This window comes from Teleopsis dalmanni, chromosome 2 (genome assembly GCF_002237135.1).
Source record: "Teleopsis dalmanni isolate 2A chromosome 2, ASM223713v2, whole genome shotgun sequence".
Classification (NCBI taxonomy): Eukaryota; Metazoa; Arthropoda; class Insecta; order Diptera; family Diopsidae; genus Teleopsis; species Teleopsis dalmanni.
This window is the reverse complement of record NC_051847.1, coordinates 54820080-54838302: the sequence shown is the minus strand read 5'-3', so window position 1 is coordinate 54838302 and position 18223 is coordinate 54820080. Positions and strand designations below refer to the sequence as shown.

Here is an 18223-nt window from a genome sequence, read left to right as displayed (position 1 = left end):
TAATTCTTATGTTAGTCTTTGATTGCACTATGCAATCTTTAAAGCGTTTTAGGTTGTAAGTCCCTAAAAGCATTTTAGATTGTGAGAGTCTTGGTAGCATTAACCAATAGAGTTCTCTCTCTTTTTTCTCTGCGTCATTCATGATAATGGATATAGCTCCTTTGCCTAGACCACAGAATGGTTCTGGGCCTATCATTCTTGATGCCGCGCCTCTTCTTGCAAGTTTGTCTGCTATTTCATTACCTTGGATACCAGTATGTCCCGGAATCCATAAAAGGTGCACCTGATTGATCCCACCGAGTGTGTTCAGCTTGTCAATGCATTCCCATACCAGTTTTGGTTGTTACCTGGTAAGATATGAGTGCCATTATAGCTGCCTGGCTGTCAGTCAGTATTGCAATTTTACGGTTCCGGTAGTTACGTTCAATATTGAAACTGGCGCATCTATCTATCGCGTATATTTCCGCTTGAAAGATGGTTGTATTGTTTCCTAATGCTTCCCAGTATTTTTTGCCTGGTCCATAAACACCAGCTCCAGCTCCCTCATTGGTGAGAGAGCCGTCTGTATACCATGTTATCATGGTTTCTTTTATTTTTGGGATGTTAGACAAACCTCCCCAGTTCTTTTTGTTGCCAAGTTCAGTTTTGAAGTTTTTTGTAAAGTTATGCTTTACAATCATCCTGTCCATTGGCATTTCAATTTCTGGGATTTGTGCAGCCAAAGTATCAAGTTTTTTGCTATTGGTTTCAAGACCAGTCACCTTATTTGTATTTACTCTTAGAGCAGCCCTCTTCGCCTGTGATTGCACATAGATATGAAGAGGAGTAAGTTCCAGGAGTACTTCAATTGATGACGTGGGACATGTTCTCATTGCTCCTGTTATGCTTACACATGCAAGTCGTTGTACCTTGTTGAGTGTGTTGATAACGCTTTGTTGATTTGTGCAGTTCTGCCAGACTATTGATCCGTAGGTGATCATTGGTCTGATTACTGCTGTGTATATCCATCGCAGTGACTTTGGTGTACATCCCCAATTCTTACCTGCGATGGATCTACATGTCATAAAGGCTTTGGTTGCCTTTTTTGTCACTTCTTGGATATGAGATTTCCATGTTAATTTTTGGTCTAAAATTATACCCAAAAATTTAACTCCTTTTGTAGTTTTATTTCAAACCCATCTAAGCGGATGGGTTTAAGGTTTTTTATTTTGTATTTCTTAGTGAATAGCACAATGGTTGTTTTTGCTGGATTTATTTTCAGCCCAACCGAATTGCACCATTCTTTAGTTAGTTTTAAGCCTAACTGGATTCTTTCGCACAGAGTACTCTCATATTTTCCTCTGCAGATAATTACCACATCATCGGCGTACCCCTGGATTTGGAAGCCATTCCTGTCCAGTTTTACCAATAGTTCATCCACTACCATACTCCACATAAGGGGTGATAATACTCCACCTTGTGGGCACCCTCGCGAAGTATTTGCAAAAATATTACCATTGCTGGTCGGAATTTCTACTCTCCTGGTGCGAAGCATATTGCTCATCCAGCGTGAGAGTGTGCCATTGATTCCTCTTTTAGAAATAGTTGAGTTTATAACCTCATGTGAAGTGTTATCAAAGGCTCCTTCAATGTCTAGGAAAGCGCAAATTGCTATCTCTTTCTTATCTATGCTGTCCTGAATCGTGTTACTTAGTTGATGCAGGGCTGTTTCTGTCGACTGCCCTGCCCTATAGGCATGTTGGCGACTGTATAGTGGAGTTACTTTCAGTGTAGTATTCCTGATATAGTTATCCACAACTTTTTCTACTACTTTAAGTAGGAAGGATGTGAGGCAGATTGGTCTGAAGGATTTCGGGTGAGTAGGATCTCTTTTGCCCGCCTTCGGAATAAAGACCACTTTTGCCCTTCTCCACATGTTTGGTATGTATCCCAATGCAATACTGACTCTGGCTATTCTAGTTATTGGACCTAGTAGCTGTTCAATTCCTTTTTGAAGTAATGCCGGAAAGACACCATCAATACCTGGAGATTTCAGTGGCTTGAGCGAATTTACCGCCCACCTGATTTTAGGCATTGTGATTATATTTTTGGCAAATTTCCAATCATCCTTCTTTACTGTTTTAGGGGGTTCAGTGTGTTCTGATTCCGTCCCTAGAGTTGGAGAGGATCCTGGGAAGTGTACGTCCAGAAGTAGTTGTATCTTCTCTTCTTCACCTTCGGTGAAACTTCCATCTTCTCGCTTGAGATTTGTGGAGGTGAGGCTGCTGCTTTTTGCAAGTACCTTGTAGAGTCTTGATACCTCCGTAGTGTTTTCTATGCTTTCGCAGAATTTTTGAAAGCTTCTGCGTTTAGAGGCCCTAATTTCTCTATTGTACAAAGTAAGTTTTTTCCTATATTCTGACCAGTCTCCTGTTCGCTTTGAGTAGTTAAAAAGTCCTCTAACAGTGTTTCTTAGGTTTTTAAGGTCATTGTTCCACCAAGGCACATCCTTGGTGGAGTTAATCAGGCTTAATGGACAGCTATCCTCATATGCATTTAATATGGCCCCATTAAGGTTTTCTAGGTAATTTTCTAATTGAATTTCATTCTGAATGATTTCATCTAGCCCTAATTGGACAAGATTGTCTTTCAGATTTTCCGTGTAGTTCTCCCAATTTGTTTTTCTTGGGTTCCTTAAAATTTTTTTGTTAATTGGTGAACCTTCAATGTCGAACCTTAGAATTCTATGATCAGACATAGATGGTTCACTGGATACTCTCCAGTTTTTCACAAGCTCACAACCTCGAGTATTTCCTATAGTAATATCTAGGACCTCTTTGCGTGAGATAGTTACAAATGTTGGTGTATTACCTACATTACATATTTCTAATTTTTTACTAGTTATAAATTCTAAAAGGTACTCACCTCTTATATTGGTGTTAGTGCTTCCCCAAACTTCGTTGTGTGCGTTGGAGTCGCAACCGAGTATAAGAGGCAATTTCATTCTCTCGCAGTAGTTTACCAGTTTAATCGACCTCTGCAGATGGTACCTGAGTGTCGTCTCCTGGTAGATAACCTGTAGCTACGACTACGTTCCGTAGAACTCCGTTGATGTTAGCCGGAATCTGTATGGCAACGAGGTCCCTGGAGAGAAATTCTGAAAGACAGATAAAGTTGATATTAATATTCAATAAAATGCAGGTTCTTGGTTTATCACATCTTACATCCCAAATTGTCTGCATATTCTTTGCAGTCAAACCACAGATTCGACCCCTGTAAATCCAGGGTTCTTGGACCAGCACTATGCTCAGGTTCGATTTGAGCGTAGCCCTTGCAATAACTGCCGACGCAGCTTTTGCATGGTGGATATTTATTTGGGCGATTCTAGTGCTGGTCATCAGGTGGTTATTCCTCCTTCGTTTCTTCTATCAGACCGTCGTCGATGTCTGACAGAAAGATTCTTTCGGAGTCTTCCTCGGACGCCAGGTTCAGTAGAGAGAGATCTAGATTCTCAATGTCCTCACTCTCGTGAGGTAGCACGCTGATATCTTCAATCTTCTCGCTCCTGGTCGCCTCCTCCTCCACTAGTTCCGCAACAGTTGCAGGTATCGTTCCTACAGCTGGTGTATTTTCCCCAGCTGAGTTACTTCTTTCCTTGTTGTCTCGTCCCTTATGCAGGTGAATTGGGACGGAACTGAATCTGTAGAAGATCCTACAGCCGTTGTTTGTTATGGCTTCCTGAGACCGGTTGTCAATCCCGATTGTTAGGAGTTTGCCATTTTTCAGATCCTTGCTGCTAAAAACTCTCCACATCTGAGTATGTAGACCCTCATTTTGAGTTATGAGCAGTTTTAGCAGCTTTTCCGTGTCGACCCCTTTAGCTCTTGGGAGGTAGACTGTCAACATGTGTAATTTCGGTATTTTGTCCCCGACACACGTGGTGAGTTCAGCGCCTTCTCATCCGTTCAGCTTAGGTGCCGTTCCATGGATAAAATTAGCCGCATCCTCGTCTACGCAGTCAACCAGTATAAGTCCTGGGCGAAAGTGTATCCCGCTAAATCGTAGCTTGGCATCCCATCCTTTATACATCTCCTCAATGAGAAGTTCCTCGATTTTACCTTGCTCCTCCCTAGAAAGAGTAGATTCCGGGTAAGATTTCGGAAGAATTGCTATTCTTAAGCTCTTGGCTACATTAGCGTAACTGCTGCCCGATATTATTTTTCTCGGTTGTTTTGGTGCTGTCATTTGCGTACCATCCTTTGCTTGTGGAGGTTTCTCATTCCCTCTTCTTTTCTTAGCTGATTGATGATCGATCGGACTAATTTCTTGGGCAGACCTCTTCTTAGAGTCTTGATTGCCCCTCGGCCGATTGAGCGCCTTTTCCTTGGCTGCCTCCGGTGCTAAGCCTTCTTTGAGATAGCGCAGGTACCATTTTGTACCCGCACCGCTCAAACCAGTAGATTTCCTGGCGTCGCGAAAGCTTTGGCCGGAGTTTAGTCCAGTGCTTGTCGAGGGCTGTGGTAGTGTTTCGATCGTTACATCTTTTGGTGCAACCTTTGAACCCAGAGTTCCTTGACTTCCTTTTCGTAACGAAAGTTCCGTTTTTGATTCAGTTGGCAGAGAGCTAGTATTGTTCCTAGCTTCTTTGCCCTCAGTACTTTTTTCCGCTTTCCGTTTTGGAAAGGGTGCCTGGCGATCGGTATGTTGGATATCAGACTCCGACCGATTTACCAGTTTATTTGCAGTGTGTGTTCCTGCTGGTTTTTTTATATTGTTTTTATTATTTTTATTCAAATTATGTTCCATTAAATTCCCACGAGTGTGGGGGAAAGGAGGTCCGCCGTGTCATAGCCCCCGATAACACGGTAAGCCCACAGTTACTCAATGAGGTGGGCAGGTATCATTGAGGTGCGACGCTAGAATACAGTCGCTAGAATATATACAGACGCTAGAATATATACTAGCGTCGCACAGTGAGGTGCGACGCTAGTATATATACATATGATTTTACATTTGTAGGTTTAAAAAATATTATCAGACCTACCTATAATAACAAATATATTAATTATACCATTTGATGCTGAGAGATACCATTACTAAATTCGTGAAGAAGTAGAGATTCTAATGGACTGTTCATATTTCATAAATGTCAGAAGATAGACCGTAAGTAAAATTTTTGCTAGCAAGTGTCAGAGAACAGGAGAAAAGGACAACAACGCAAAAGATAAATAAATTAAATGGTTTATAATAGAACAATGATTTACGGAGAATAGGCATCAGTGGCGTAGATTCTTAAATAATGTATAAATATTTAAATATTAAATATAAATAAATATTTATTTAATAATAAAATGATTAATTAAATAAATAATTTAAAAACAAATATATAAGAATGAAGTACTATATAAAATACAAAATTATATGATATATATAAAGGTAATCTGTACATAAAAATGCTCAATTCTTTGGTATACATTATGAAAGATGAACTGAGTGGGTGTCAGACATTTGGTACTTTGTAGTCATATGTCAACATGTAAACCCAAGTATTAAATTTTACTAGATAAAATGTCTCTATTACTGTTGCTTTATATGTTTACAATTCGTACAGACATATGTTCAGGATATTTTTGATTTAAAAATCGGTGACGTTGTAATGCAGACAACCTTGTTTCAAGCGGAATAGAAAGTCCATGACATGTTATTGTATTGTAAAGAGTGTTAGCAATGACACCGCTTCTGATATTTAGACAACTATCAACTATCGAGTTTTATCTGCTTCACTAAAGTTATATTTACACCGTATTTACAGGTATAGATAATTGAAAAAAAATATTTGGAAATTAAACTGATCAGGAAAAGAGTAAGAGTTAAGATAAGACAATATTAAGATAAAAATTTTTAAGTCAATTAGGAGCAAGAATAATAAGATGAAAAAAAAATATTTGGAAATTAAACTGATCAGGAAAAGAATAAGAGTTAAGATAAGACAATATTAAGATAAAAATTTTTAAGTCAACTAGGAGCAAGTTAATAAGATGAATACTTATTTAAGATGTAGGTATATCTGGAATGTATGTCATTTCCCTAATTCGTAAATGACTTTTAATCTATTCATCAACCTTCTCACTATATACATGTTATTATTAGAAAGACAATCAATCCTACTGCTAGTTATCTATAGAGGATCTATGAGGCAATCTCAAGCAATCTGGATCAAAGAAAATGACAATATTAATAAGTGAGTATATTACAAAATCTGCCTTTATCTGCATTATTTCACTGCATCATCTTTGAATGGTGGTAGTTGATAAAAATATGACCAGTTGAAAAATTAGGTGTTACATAGTAAATCGTTTCTTTTTTCTTTAAATTCATGCTTTATTTTAAATAAAGTAAAGTGTCCTATCGTCTTATCTGCTATTATCAGTGCAACTTATCTATGGTATATATCAGAATAAACTGTTGGTATTAAAATCCAAATTCTAATATCTATGTATTAATAGATATGGATATAATAGTATAGTATGTAGTATGTTACCTCGTGTAGTTCAGCAATTGATATTGAAATCTAGAACTTATCTTTATTATATTGCAAATTTAAAAAGACTGCAGTAATATTTGCCATACTAGCGAAATAATTCAACATTTAGATATTGAATTTATTAATAAATAATAAAACATATATAGTTTTGCAATTAAATTCTAAGACATATACAATTTAATTATAAAAAAAAAATATTTTTTTAGGCATGATAACATACTGAATCATTCTATTAGAAATCTGACTTTAAATCAAAACACAAAGGTTATAACTAAATATTATAAATACTCTAAGCCAGTTTAAGGATACTATATATCGAAAAATGTGTTTCTTGATGTGTTGTAATTATATAGGCATTTGAATTTTATATTTGAGCAATTACGATTATATCAAAAATTGTTGCAAAAATTTAATCCATGGATTGAGTTTTAAATAAAGTTCACTATTTTGGAAATTCATATCTCCAATATACAGTGTAATAATATAATTGATTGCAATGCATCTTATCAGACTTGTATATTAAACAATTTGTTTTAAATATGATAATTTGTCTAATTAATGCATTTACTTAATTTAATAATAAATAATCTATAGCTTAAAAAATAATAAAAACGTTTCTTTCTCTCTACCTCAAAAGCACTGAATTTGAAGTTTTCGCAAGTATTGACTTCTGTTTTATAATAATATTAATTTATACAAATATAAAGATAGTTTCGTTATTTGTCTTGCGTTAAATTCATATATTATTATTAGTTTGTTTTCTTAAATAGCTACAAGTTTACGGAGTGAAATATGGCTTTATAAAGTCGCTTTGATATAAGATATATGGAGCTTTTGCAAAGTAGATAAAAATTATCATATACATAAAATCAAAAAAATTTAAAGTTTTTGCGATAATGTTTCCTAAACGTTTGCACTTTTATCATTATATAAGAAATCAATAAAAGTTTCATTCTCACTTACATTACAAAGTAATTTAATTGAGGAAATTAATTATTGTTTAGAAACAGCATGTTTTTAGCGGTCTAAGTGAAATTGTTAAAATTTTTAGCTTTTCAAAATAAAACCTGTTACAAACTTATACCACATTTTTATGATAATGATTTGAAAAAGTACGTAGATCACACAATTTTTATGTCAATATTAGTTAACTTATTTACGTTTAATATAAAATCAGAATAGGATTCAAGAAACTGATAGAGATAATTAGGTGATAATAGTATAAATTTTGTGATCTAATAAAAAATAAAAAAAAAGTATTTCTTTAAAATGAAATGATAGAAAGGGATCTTTATTTTTTAGGAAAGAAATTGACCTAAAAAAAATTTTGGACTAGGTAAAGCTGACTGCTCATAACTCTATTGCTCTTTTGCGGTACCGGCTAGAGTAAACCTCCTTGTTGTGTAGATTTTGTGGAATTTTTTTTGTTATTTCAAGAAGTCAAGCTCTATGCCTGAGATATTTTAAAGAGTATTTTTAAACCAAACTGTAATGTGATTTAAATTCAGTACACTACCGTCAAAACGACCGAAAATATATATTCCAAAGTGGTGAAAAATGAATAAATTTAGTAAAAACCATATATGCTATTAATGTATCTGTTTAAATTTCCAACAAAACTCAGAAATTTTACTACAACCTGCTATATGTGCTAGATGTTACTCCACCAGAACGATCCACCAGATCGTTCATGTTTTTAAACAATATGCTATAAGAACAATAGTTTAGACTTTTTGAACCAGTCAGAGAATCTATGCTGTACTGATCTAACTTCTAAAGTATTTTTTCAACACAATTTGTATGTCGCTTAAAAAATTGGAACACTTTATAAATTTAAAGATGACAGATACTTACACAATTGAATAGAATGAAGAGTGTTTATATCTATAAGGTAGTAGATAGATTAGAGTCCAGATCAAAATATTTTGCCTGCATAGGGCTCAAATGTATGTGTGTAACATATGTGGATATGGCCGAGGCCATGAGGAGTAAAGCTATAATTAAGTATTTATGCGCAACAAGTGACAATTTAGCACGTGTTTATATTTAGACCTCAATTGAATCAGGATAATTCTGTTGCACATAGTATACTTTATGTCATCTTTAGACATTTCAGGCGGAAGTCGATTAGAAATTTTGTTGTGACACAAATGTAAACTCCAAGAAGTTATAAGTTCGGTATACAGGTCAGAAATATCTTACAGATTAATACTTAATACTTTAATACACCGCGCTTATGTCGTTTATTTAACGCATAAAAATGATAAAAAAGATAACATTTATTAATTTGTGTTAACATTTTTTTGTTATATTTTAAAAAATTTTAACACAAATTAATATGTGATTTTTTTTATCATTTTTATGTGTTAAATAAACGACCAAAGCCCGGTAAAAATTAAAAATCTTATTGATAAAATTGTTCGTATTAAGATATTATATCCGTTGCGAGAGAATGTATTTATAATACGAAGAAATAAATCGATGTTTGCAATAAAGAGGGAGAATAAAGAGGATATGATTTAAATGTACATTTATGAGGCACGAAAGAAGAAATTATTTAAAGTTTAGTTGTTTTTCAATTCCAGAAACAAATGGGGGTTTGGTTATACTCCAAATAATAAAGGTGGTTATTTCTTTCTAAATTTAAGAAAAAAATGTTCAAATTAGAGAGAGAAAACTTTTATTCCTTTCGAGAGATAAATTTTACGTTATTTGAGAAAGTTTACTAGATAATTCTAAATTATTATACGCATTTTCATATGTACTAAGAACTCTACATAGACAGATTCTTTAAAACAACATTCATATGTAAAAAATCGACAAAATAATATATCATAAGATATAAAAAAATAATATATATGACTTTCTTAACATAATTATAAATAGTTTAAAACTTAGCCTTAATTTGTAATTTATTACTTGTACATTCATATATATATACTTTTTTTCATATAATCAAACAATTAATAATCTTAGGTCTATCAACTTTAAGTATACAGAAGCATGTTTAAATACATATATAAAAAAATTTAGCTATTAAATTAAGTACTATAAATGAAATATAAACTTAACTTTGAAACATCGTCAATATACTTTTATCAAAAAGTGAATTAATACTCAGATATCACTGAGTAGTTATTTAGCAAACATTTTACATTCATTCACTAATTTAGATAATGTTATTATCTTATTAATATCTTAAATGAATCTTACTCTTAGAAAATGAAATACACTAGTCTTTTCTTCCATTCATACCATCATAATCACATGTAGGTATAATTACATGTTATATAGAACTTATTGCACCATGAAGAACAGTTATAAAATTATTTTATATACAGAACAAATTCTCAACATGAAAGAGCGCTTCCTTCTCTTCTTTGTAATATTCATACATGCAAAAAGAATACTGTTAAATTGCACTTAAATTTGTTAAATATAATAAAAAAAAGTGCTAAATATTTAGTAGCAAATATATTTAACTTGTGCTAAATAAATGAATTGCACTTTAATAGTTCCAGTTAATTAATTTCTTTAAAAATTTAATTATATGCGATAATGCAGCTTAGCACGATTAATTTTTATAAAATTGGTAAATAATTAAAAATTACCAAATATATTTTTTAATTCTCTAAACTAAATGATAACTAATTTTAATCAAATATTTTTTCTATAAGATCAAAATGCTTATAAAAATCAAATTATATACGTATACAATAAATAATAATAAACAAAAATGAAAAAACGTGCTTCAATTTTTATAGAAATGGAAGCAACGAATTTAAAATTTCTTGCAGTACTTATCTTTTTCTTATCATATATTATAGCTGACTAATACTTTTAAAAAAAAATTGGTTACTTTTTGATAAAATTACCATCCATCTTAATAAACGAGCTTAACGTGTTTGCTTAAAATATATATATATATGAATGAATAAGAGTTTTATATATATATATATATATATATATATATACTATATATATTATTATATATATTAATATAATATATAAATTATATATATATATATATATATTTACGAATTTATATTTTTTCTAAATAATATTGGATATATATTTAATGTATTGTAGAACTCTTTAACTTTATAAAACCAATTTTATCTTCACTGTATATAAATCTATTGAATAAACCCGGATAATATTCCACTTATCACTAATTTAATCTACTTTAAAGGGGATTCGTCTTTAGAAGAATAATAAAAAATGTACTGTCATTTAAATAACAAAAACAGACTTCAAAAACATTAGAATAAATTGATAACAGCTTTTTTTACGCCTACTATAGAAGATATATAATAGAAACAATAAATACTTCATCCTTTATAAACGTAGTTCTGCTTTGAAGTCATTGAGTTCAGTCTAGTTTAGATCTAAGATAGTCTTTGACTGTTAGATATATCTGATTTATAAAACAGATGAGCTAACCTGACGGAGTGTTTCAGGAAACCATTCGGAAAACCTCAACTATCTGGGCATATCGCTGATAGCATGCAAACTGGCACTGAGTTCTTCTTGTCCTGCTTTCGTGTGCTGAAAACTGTAAACAATTTGGTCACGCTCCAATAAAAGAAAATCAAATTCTCTCATTGAGATGCCCCGTAGAGACATCAGTCTTGTAGTAGGTTTACTAACCACGGTTGCCACTTATGGTACTTTAGTACCAAAATTGGTACTTTTTTTTCCGTTTGGTACTCTGGTACTCATGTTCAAAAAATGGTACATTTTCGGCGACCCAACTTTATTGTGGATATTGTATTGTTTTATACTTTTTGTACATTTTATATAAATTGTATTTTCATATAAAAAGACAATAGAAAAATTTTGGACCTTTTTTTACAGAAATGGTACCTTTTTAAACCAATTTTGGTACAGAAAAAAATTTTCAAGTGGCAACCGTGTTACTAACAGGTCATTGTATTTTATATAACCATGCTAAAAGACTAAATCTCCCTTTCAACCATACCTGTCGCAGTTGTGGAGAGCACGATGAAAGTGTCTCCCATTTGCTTTACTTTTGTCCAGTCATACTCGGCGACTTTTTATCACTTTGGTGACTTTCTTTTTCGAGGATATGACGCACTGCATTATCTCCGTCTGAATAGCATTATAAGCTTTGCCAAAGGTTTCTAAGTGGTTTTAACCCTTAAGTTTTTAATTATAAGGTAACTCATTAACCTATAGGCGTAAATGGATCCCTTGGGAACGCCGGTATAACCTAACCTACCTATAGGCGTAGTGAGTTACTATAATTAATAATATAATTCAATACTAATACCCCGCAGAAATGACAACCACATTCGGTAACTGCATGTAAAGACGTTCAATAATTTTGAGGTAGTTGCTAAAATTTAGGTAATTGAAATTTCGAGAACTGTGTTTGTTCTTTGTAGGTGTCATATATGCATAGCATAGTTCTTCAATTTGATTTTAAAATCTGAATTGCATTATCATAATTACTGTCGTTTATAGCATAAGTGCTTTTCCAACTACCATATTATGTTAGTACTTTTCATACAAAAGTTTTCAATAATTTTTTTTCATCATCAACACTGTCGTTTATAGCTCCTTTATAAAAAATTTTTTGTTAATAGTTTTACTTTCGTCTTAAATTTTACTCCTATGTCGTTACAAATTATATTAAATAATTAACATAATTCAATTCAAATATATATGAAATATAGAGAAACTGATATATAACCAAATAATTTGTCCGTCACTTCTATATGGTTGTGTAGCGTTTAGCAAAGCTTCAAACACTACTATTCATCAGTTAGAAATTGCACAAAGCCAGGCTCTAAGAAGACTTTTCAAAGTTCTTTGGTACATTAGAACGAATGACATCCTTAGGGACCTCAAGATTGATCCCATCAAAAAATACATAAAGGATAGACCCCTGAAATTATTTGCGAAATCTGACAGACTTACTAACACCGCGTTATCAAATCTCAGAATGGTTACAGGTTTCTCGGGGAGGTATGCAAATCTGAGATCAATTATTGCTTAGTCTGATGAAGTGATAAACAATAATCCAGTCAAGGCGCAAAGAGGGGTTTTGAAGAAACCTCGCAGTTAATAGAGAGTAAAAGTGCTCAGGTGCACTGACTCAACTTGCCTGAACATAATATAGAGAAAATCATACGTGTATATTAAACACATACTCTTGGAATTCCCCAAATTTTATGATTCTTTCCAGTAATATTCGACTTATCTCAATTTAACCAGAAAAATCAATTTATCGATATTCATCCGTCTGTCAAACATATTGTATTTCAACCTAAACTAGTCTTTCAGCTTTTAAGACAGCGAATAAATAAAATTTTTATAAACGTATCTTGATATTTTATCGGAACAAACGAAATTGTGTCATATGATATAACTCCCATATAAATTTACCTATTTTTCGACATTCGAAGTCGGACAATGGATATGTGCAGTATGTCCGTAAACTTTTTATATTTATAATTCCGATTTGAATTGGAATGATATATTATATTTGAAATACAAAGGGTAGCATTTTAAAGCAATGTTCATACAATCTAAAAAATATTTTCATAGTCAAACAACTGTTTTACTTGCATATGCAAAATTTTTCAAACACCCTGCGTATACAATATTTCTCAAAAATATTAATTCATTATTTATTTTTGAGACATACAAAATTTGACCCAACATTTTTGTCTTGCAGTGTAGTTTTTTTCGTTTCGTATGTTAAAAAGTGTGTAATTGTCAAACAGAAACAATCCACACCCAAGTTTAAATTTGTAAAAATAACAAGATTTTTGGTATTTTTGCAATAATTATACAAAAATCTACTTCGTTTTTGTCTAATAATGTTTAAATTTGAAGAGTTCAGCTCGTAATTATGAAACCATAAATGCTTTTTATAATCTGCTTTCATATTCTCAAGTATTTGCGTTTGTGTTGTTTTGTTCGGTATTTTTTTAATAATTGCAGTTCTAAAAGATTGCGTTGCTTCTTAAATGTCGAGTATTCGGTCTGTTTAAACGATAAAATAATTTAAAGTAATGCTTGGAAGTATGTACGCCACGGATAAACACACAAACCTAAATATTTGCAGTACGAGTATTATTGTAGAAGATATTTCTTCTCATAAGTTATAAAAGCAAAAAGCAAAAAAAAAAACTCATTCACTGCTTCAAACCTACAGTGGAAATACTGAAACTGAATTACAAATTTTACTCGTATTTAATATAATAAATTGTAGCAGTTATTAAGTAGTGAATAGATAGATAGATGCAAGTTGTAATTTTCAAGTGCGCTAAAACGTTGATCGGTGCTCATAACCATTGTAAAATTTTTATCTACCTACTCTCGATGACTAAAGACTGTGTCCGCTCTGTTGTGAATGAATAAAACAGAAATGTAAATGGCTAAGCCAGCCACCTACTAATCGTTTGACTGGTTTTGGCTAAAACAACAATTTCAATGGAATATTCGTATAAAAAAAAAACCAAAACACCAAAAAATAAATATATAATTTTGCTATATAAATATTCCATTTATTTATTTAATCGCTATTAATATTTTTCAATATCACGTATCAATATCAATATACATATATACATTTTGTTATTGTTTATTTACGAGTATGTAAAGTATTAACCTATTTAAGGTCCTAAAAACTTCAAGAGAGCCAATAAAATATGTTAAATATATTTTTTATATTAAAATATATTTTTAATGCTGACCTAGCATCAGTTTTATATAGAATACAGAATATATTTTTAATATTATTTGTTAAAAAATAATTTTTTTTTCATTTTTTAGCCTAAAACTTCTTCGTTTGTATTTTTAAACATCTAAGGGTAGTGTAAAAATAACAGATTTTAATAACCAAATTAAACCCATAATTACCTATAAAATAATAGTAATAATAGTTTTTAAAGTATTTAAGATGCTTTCTAATAAAATTGCAAAATCATTACCAAAATACAGAATTGCAGAGAGAAAAAGACCCTAAATATCTCAAAAATTGTCAATTCCAATAATATAAGTTATGTATGACTTTTTAGTGAATTAAATATTCTTAATTGCAATGGGAACTTTGGAACATCTGCTGTGTAAGTGCCCGAGAACTTGAGGGGCTGTTAGTTTTAGAACTCTTAATACAATTCGCTAATAACACGCACATCCTGAGTGCAGCATACTATCGGTAGAAATAACACTCTGATTTGATATCGCAATGGACCCTAATGGCCTATGCGTGGTCTTTTTGGCCTGTCAACATAACCTAACATAAAGTTATGCCTAATATATCCTTAAACTTAGATGGGGTAGGAAATAATGATGATCAATGTGGGTTTTTTTTGAAAAATGTAATTTTTGTAGAAAATCTAATAGATATCCATATAAGTAAATTAATTGAAATATATATAAACTATATACATATATATTAAACATTAGTCTGTGGGTTTCGCTGCACAAAAAATGACTATAAATAAAAATAATGTGTTATATATGTCCAAAATATGCTATACTGTAAGTAAATTATACAATACCCATTCCAAGTGAAACAGGAGTTTTTATAAATAAGAACAACAAATAGTGTTCAAGTGTTTTGGATGGCATCTCATCCAAAAAAACTGGCTTCCTTTTATTGACAACTGCATTTTTCTTAAAAAATACAAGTCACACGTTGTTAAATTAGTTAAATATGTACCGTATATGGTTGACTATAATTGGCACACTTTGATGGAACCAGCAGTGATAACGACATATTCTGTTGGCCAATATGTGCTTAACATTTATGTCCTCGGTTCCGTTTTTAAATGTGGTGTACTATTTATGAGTGTAAACTTTTGTTTGGAATAAACAATCATCTTCTAAAGTTTAGTTCTTTAATTGAAACGTTTTGGCGAAACCTTATACGTATATTACGTCTAGTCATAAGGTCATAATTGTGACAGCACATAAGTGAACGATTAACCTTGTGGCAATTAAATCATCTAACATGTTAACTGCCTATGAATGACCTATAATTACATATTTATAATTAAAAAATTCTAATTATTCTATTCTATTTATTCTAAATTCTATTTAAATTCTAAATTCTATTTATATTTATTTCACTGACTTTACCATACGTAAAAACTGAACTGTATGAGTATTATTAAACAAGTGTATTGACATTTAAAGTTATCCCAATAGATTTTATGACTCTATCGCAATTTACCCCAATACATTATTCTTGTGTTTTATTCATATTATTTATGACTAGCCAAATGATCCAAATTTTAGTAGTTTTCAGACTCATTATTATTTAAAGTTTAATAAATGTTAATGTTCCAAAATAATGAGTCATTATGTATTAGGATACTGAACTTAACTACGAGTATTATTACTCCGTAAGATTGTTTTGAATGAACATATATTAAAGTTGGATGACCTAAATAGATATTATTAAAATATGAAATGAATGGCGACTATATTTAAAATGTACAGTTAATATTTTTAAATATTTTCATAAAATTAAAAATATAATATATAGTATATTCAGCGTAAAGCATCTACTACATATTCTTCGAACATCTAATATGTTAGGTTAGTATAAAAAAAATTAAACTTTTCAAAAGAATTATCTCTAAATTTTGTCTCTTGTTATCAATATACAAAGCATAATTACAATTGTTTGAAATTATATCTACAAATATTTTCAATGATAGTAAAAGGGATCATCGCCTTTAAAATTTCCATAAATAATCATTATAACTTATCGTTAAAGAGTCGTTGTTATATTAACATAATCCCTTTTGCCCGCATTATTAAAGTACCTGTTTTGACAATGAATAAATTTCGCTTTAAACGCCAGATATTTGATCCTTAAACAAAAGAGAAAAAAAACCAGAATAATAGATCAGCGAGAAATAGTGAAATTTTCACTTGAATCTAAACATTCTTTAACCTATGTATTTAGTTTGATTTTAACTTCCCAATGTTAAATATCACATTTACAGAAAATTTAAAAAAAATTGATTACATATTTTGTTTAAAGACTGCATAGTGTTAAAAGTATTTGAAATAAATTATATTTTTAATTATTGTTTAATTTGTGTTCCATCAGCAACATAAACAATTAACATATTATTTCCGGAATTGTGATGTGTCTAAATTCGATAAGCATTTTTTCCATTTTTTTTATGAAGGTATGTTTTCATATCACAGTTTATTATTATATTATGGCTTCCAGAAGGAACATTTCTCAGATATGATAAATGATCCCTTTTAGCCATTAAAAATATATGTATGGGTCATATATTTCAGTAAGTCTCAAGGCTGACCATCAGACAACGCCTGTTCAAAATATATGATTCTGAGAAAGTGGCATTTTATAAACTATACTTGTCAAAATTTCATAACATTTTTACCAGTAATTATTGAGCGTCGTTACTTCTGGTATTAACAAAGCAATGCAATTATTAAAAATAGTATATACGTATATGGGTGCGTAATGAAAAATTGGTAAACAAAGCTGAAAAGGTCAAAATACATTCTACAAATCGCTGTTTAATGGAAACAATATCGAACCTATTTTAAAGTTTATAATTTTCTTGAGGAAGGCACAGGATGACCTACCTCGAATTCTAAGAAGTAGGCAAATTTTAATACCCCTAACTTTATGGTGAAAAGTAGATATTGTTGTATTATAAACGGGATGCTCCTCAAACAGCAAAACTGATGTTAAAGACATGATACTAGTGAAATTATAATCTACTATTGCCAGACTAAACAATTGAATCAAATTTCTATTTCTCAAACCTATTTTTTAAGTTGAAAGGAAAAAAATTTGAATATAAGTGATTAGAATCAATCAACAAGAAACAAACACATACCTGCTTGTGTAGTCTCTTTCGAGAACGGCAATTCGTCCTCGAATTCGATGAGTGACCCATTTGTTTTCTGGCACTAATGCACACACAAATTTGTGTTCATCGGTCTTTGGACCTCTCCCTTTAAAGTTGGTTGACTTTAATTTAAATTCAATCCACCCCCAATGTATTCTTAATTCTAAACAATTCCCTCCCAATTTTGTTCCCTTTTACAATTTTGTTTCCTAATGATAATGCTACACCGACATTCGCTCATTTCTTTTCTAATCTACCAAAAACTGTATAGTTTTGTTTTTGTATCATTAGATTATCAAATGCTCCGATCATGACAATACTGTCTGAATAACGTTAATAAAATTTTCCTCAAAAGAGGATTGAGATATATCTGAGTCAGTCATAGATGAAACTACGGAATTATACAATAGGGGAATAATAATTATTGTCAATAATAAATGGTTGAGAAAATTAGCCATAACGTCTAACGCATCTTGCCCAGCTCAATGTATAAATAAATTTGATATAATTTCGATTATATAGCATTCTTTTACTACCATACTATTTTAAAAAATAAATAATAATTATATATAAATATATTTTATTTCAGGCCCGTCAACGTGCTTCCGTAAAATGGCTTCTTTCAAAAGCTTTCAACAATCAGACTCCAGATAACCTCAAAGAACCTTTCTATAGAGATCATGAAAATCAAGAACGACTTAAGCCACAAATCATTGTTGAGCTTGGCAATGCTACCCTGTATTGTCAAGCGTTGTCTAATTTGTATTCAGATCCAAATTACCAAAGCTTAAACCATTGGTCGATTTTGCAAACTTTGTCA

The 18223-nt window shown here is 31.3% G+C and overlaps 1 protein-coding gene across 1 annotated transcript in view; it reads left to right on the top strand.

Moving 5' to 3' along the window:
* Window positions 1-17995: 17995 nt before the first annotated feature.
* The window catches only part of LOC119679219 (patronin), a 48409-nt gene continuing 48181 nt past the window's right edge, over window positions 17996-18223 (top strand). The window contains exon 1 of the mRNA XM_038091446.1: window positions 17996-18196. The gene's annotated coding sequence lies outside the window, so the exon portion shown is untranslated. The remainder of the gene's footprint in view (window positions 18197-18223) is intronic.